Here is a 5,133-nt window from a genome sequence, read left to right on the forward strand (position 1 = left end):
TCCTTCCTTTCTCTGATGATATGTGTATGTGATAAAAGAGAATTGAGTACAACACGACAATTCAAGTAATAATTCTAATCACAATAACGGGGCAACGAGCCACTATCAACAACAATCAACCTAATAGAAATCCATCCAGAATTGCCACAGTATGAATACAACTACACCTCATATTTCAGTACATAAAGTAATGGCGACGAGCCCACAAAATCAGAAGTCATACCAACCTAGCTAATATCTAGCCAAACACCATGTCCGAAGACCTAATCATGCTTTCTTCCATCAATTCTACACAATACATACATTTCGCTAATCAAAGTCTAACTAACGTAAGCCATAACCTACCTTGAATGCAGAACAGGAGCCACGAACTACTCCACACGAGTCTTCTATTTTCGAAGCGCCTCATAATGGTCAAAGTCTAACAATATGATGCTAAGTAAGCAACAAACCATGTATTTAAACAAGAACAACAATTTGGGGAAGAAGACACACTTACTTCTACCCCTTTTTAATAGATGAAACCATCCTTTTAATGGTGAATTTATCATAACTTCTATCTCTACAATCATTAGCCTTCAATTCATGGTTTTCTAATCAATTTTATCCTTTCCAATAGATTTTAGAACAAAGCTTCCATTTTTATTAGAACCCTAGTCTCAACATGCAATTTCAACCATAAGAAATCAAATTCCTTTCCTAGAAAGTGATAATCTATACTCCTAGATGTGATAATCTATACTCCTAGATGATTAATCAACAACAAAATCAACAACCCATCAATTATTTAAGGGTTTACTAATTCTAGAGTTTTCACCCACCATTGATGGACCTTAAACTAATCATGGAACTTGAAGAAGAAAGGAAAAGGATCAAATAAACATGGGGACTTACCCTCCAAGATGTTTTCACCAATGAATGGAATGAATTTTGCCTCTTTCTCTCTTGAAAACTGACTTTAGGGTCTTGAAAATAATGGGTAGGAGTTGGGGGATTAAAATAGGGAATTCTGCCCCCCGTCGGCCGCTAGACCGCTACAGCGGTACCGCTGTAGCGCCCCTTTGGTCGCTGCCGACGCTTGGCTCGACCGATCCGCACTAAAACGGGCATAACTCCCTCATACGGTGGCCAAACGCGACGATTCTTTTTCCTATAGCTTCGTAATTTCGATACGGATCTAATGGTTGAAACCTCACCCAAAACAAAGGTCGGATGATCAATCTGTAGCCATTTCTATCCACAGACCTCCGGCGAAAACACCGAATACGAGCGCGACAAAATCCAAACCCATCTGAAACTCTTTGGAACTCCACCAAAACTTGTGGACAAGTTCAAAATCATAATAATAACATGTTGGAACTTCCAAAACATTAAAACTGGGTCATCCTAGCCTGACGTTGACCGTGGTCAACTCTAACTCGCTAATTTAACTAGCTTCTCAATCAATGACTCAATTTACACTCGAACCATGCGGAAACCAACCCAATGACTTAATTAAGTCATAGATCATACTAACGGGACTCAGGGAAAGGGTCAACGGGTCAAAATACTATAACGACCAAACGAGTCATTACACTATGTAAACCAATTCCCGAATCTCTAAATAAGGATCACAAGATTTTTTATTTTATTTTTTTTAATTTCCCGTGCGATATTCCCACATAAGTTTTTAGGAATCACAGTAGGTATTCGAGAACTTTTGTGGAACGTCATTTCATTATTTATTGAACTTAAGATCAAAATTCATCATTTTCAGAAACTTGTATTTTTTTCTTAATTGTTACTACTTTATAACCCAAATATATTCTTTAATAATATTAACGTAATAAGCACAACAACATACCCAGTAAATAATACTAACGTAATCTTTTTAAAATTATATATTCATTAATATAGTGTATATACGCAGAGTGTGTATCCTAAAACTAGTCATGCAATTAATAAAACTAAAGAGTCATTGAGCCGTTGAAATTTCTTTCAAATTTGTGTCCACTTACAAAGTTCAATTATAATCTCAAAAAATTTACCAAGTAAAAGAATAAAATAAATAAATGAGACCCCTGATCCAGCCTAAATACATTTTTTTGCGCGGCTTGCCCTTTTTTTGGGGTGGTGTTTAATTTTGCCTCTCATATTTGTGGTCTTTAATTTTTTCCTTTGCTTGGAAAGGTGGGCGAATACTTGAGTTCTGGGTTTGAACCCCCGCTCAATCATAAGATTAAAAAATTATTTCGCAAGGCAGGGCTGGGGGCGTGTATGTCGGATCCGGCATACACGCCTTAAGGAAAAACTAAAGTTATGCCGGATCCGGCATAACTAAAAGTCTGCCCCATAAGGCAGAACTTTTCCTTAAGGCATAGTTTAGTTATGCCTTATGGGGCAGACTTTTAGTTAAGGCATAACCAAAAGTATGCCCCATAAGGCAGAACTTTTCCTTAAGGCAAACTTTTAGTTATGCCTTAAGGAAAAGTTCCGCCTTATGGGACATACTTTTAGTTATGTCTTATGGGGCACACTTTTAGTTAAGGCATAAAACTAAAAGTGATGCCCCATAAGACGGAACTTTTCCTTAAGGCATAACTATATATATATATATATATATATATATATATATATATATATATATATATATATATATGCCTCAAGCCAAAGTCTTCCCCCTCCGGCACACTTTTAGTTAAGCATAACTAAAAGTCTACCGGAGGGCAGAGCGAAATTCAAACTCTGCCTTACCAATTTTTTTTAAAATTTTTGACTAAGTGGGGGTTCGAACCTGGAACCCATCGGTTTTAGGCGAAGGGCAAAAATTAAAGACCACCAATTTGAGGGGCACAAGTTAAAGACCACCCAAAAGAAGGGCAATTTGCCTAAATAGGCACCTAAAATCCATAACCACGCAAGGATGCTGGGCCGTACTCCCCATTTTCACCCGGGCAATTCGCAGAATTGCCCTTCTTTTGGGGTGGTCTTTAAATTTTGCCCTTCATATTTGAAATGTTTAAATTTTGCCCTTCGGCTAACACCCATAGGTTCCGAGTTCGAACGCGCGGTCAAAATTTTAAAAAAAAATTCGCAAGGCGGTTTAAATTTCGCTATCATGTAACCGGCATACACACATTGAGGAATTACACATTTTATGACGGACCGCATACTCATGCCTTATGGGCGGACTTGGCATAAGTATGTCGGGTCCGTCATAACGATAATTCCTTCCTGAGATTATGCGGTGGGGGCATACTTTTAATGGGCAAACTTTGTCTGGGACCGGCATAACTTTGTGAAGGAATTATCAAAGTTATGCGGACCGCTTCACTGTATCTCGCTTTCCATAAGGCATGGTATCATAGGGTCGACATCAACTTTGATAATTCCTTCACAAAGTTATGCGGGGTGGGGGCATACTTTTAATGGGCAAACTTTTATCCGGACCAGCATAACTTTGTGAAGGAATTATCGAAGTTATGCCGGACCCGGCACTCACTTATGCAGAATACGCCGCAAGCATAATATCCGGGTCCGGCATAACTTTGGTAATTCCTTAACAAAAGTGCGATTAAACATAGCGAAATTTAAACTTGCCTTTGAATTTTTTTAAAATTTTGATAACGCGTGGGTTCGAACCGGAGCCTATGGGTGTTAGCCGAAGGGCAAATTTTAAAGATTTCAAATATGAGGGGCAAAATTTAAAGACCACCCCAAACGAAGGGCACTCCGCGCAAAAAAATGTTTTCACCCTCAAAACCGGACCCCTAACGGATCGCAATTAAAAATGAGTGCATTTTTTTTGGGGCAATTTTCTGCTTCAGAGTGGCCTTATTCGGGGGTGGTCTTTAATTTTTTCCCTCCGCTAAATATTTTTTGATTCCAGGTTCGAATCCCCGTTTAGTCAAAAAAAAATTTAAAAAAAATCGCAAGGTAGAGTTTGGATTCGTAAGGCGACCTAAACTCTACGTAATCTTTGAGTTTTTCAGCATAAGGCAAACATCTCCCGCAAAGGCGGAAGTTTTGCCTTCGGGCATAAGGCAAAACTCTATCTTAAGGTAGAGGTTTTCATTAAGGCAAAAAAAATATATATATATATATATATATATATATATATATATATATATATATATATATATATATATTATTCGGTTGGAATTTTGCAAAACTCTGCCTTAAGGCCTAACTTTTGTCCGAATAGGCCTAATTTTGGTACAAAACTCTGCCTTGCGATTTTTCTTTTTTACTAAGCCAGGGTTCCAACCCCAAACCTCATAGTATTAGGCGAAGGGTAAAAATTAAAGACTAGCAATTTGAGGGGCAAAAATTAAAGACCAGTGCCTTTGAAGGGCAATCCGCACAAAAAAAAATGCAATTTTTGCCGAATGATCAAAGGAATACAATTACACTCTTTTTTTTTTTTTTTTTTAATTACAAACCACACAGTGTCACGGCCCCAACTGGCGGGTCGTGCGGGCCTACGATATTACTAATTAGTAGGCAAACCCTGCCCAACCACCCAAATACTCATCCATTTTATAATAAACAATTTCTTAAAAATCACAAGATTAAAGTAAAAGAGCACACAGACTCTTAAATACAATAAAACTGAAAAGAATTTCCTGAGATCTAGACTAGACAGGTATAAGAGCTCTTACTACACAAGGAAAACAAAATAAATGACCCAGCCTCTGCCTGGAGTGAGATAAGCGAGGCTATAGGAGAATGCCTCGTAATCCACACGAAGAAACTTCAACTTAAACCTGCAACATACCTACACCCTAAAAAGGGATGTAAAGCAATAGTATGTCGCACACCACGCGTCTTGGTAAGCATCATAGGTCGACTAAGATTAGTTCACGCAACACAATATAAAGTCAATAAGATAAACGGATAAGTCCAGTTAACCCTCGGGATCTCAATATGTTATTTCTCTCACGAATTTACCTTTCTACTCCCAACTATTCACTCATTTTATCCCCATAGGAAATACCGTCTATCTAACTAGTCATTATAGTCCCATTCCACATTCCCTTAAGCCAATAAATTAAGTCTCATCTCCTTATTTGCATTAATATCTAGTTTTTAACTTTACCAAAGCCTTTTTTCCCCTTTTAAAATAAAACCCCCAAAAAATCTTACCCCAGTTGC

This window comes from Lycium ferocissimum, chromosome 9 (genome assembly GCF_029784015.1).
Source record: "Lycium ferocissimum isolate CSIRO_LF1 chromosome 9, AGI_CSIRO_Lferr_CH_V1, whole genome shotgun sequence".
Lineage (NCBI taxonomy): Eukaryota > Viridiplantae > Streptophyta > Magnoliopsida > Solanales > Solanaceae > Lycium > Lycium ferocissimum.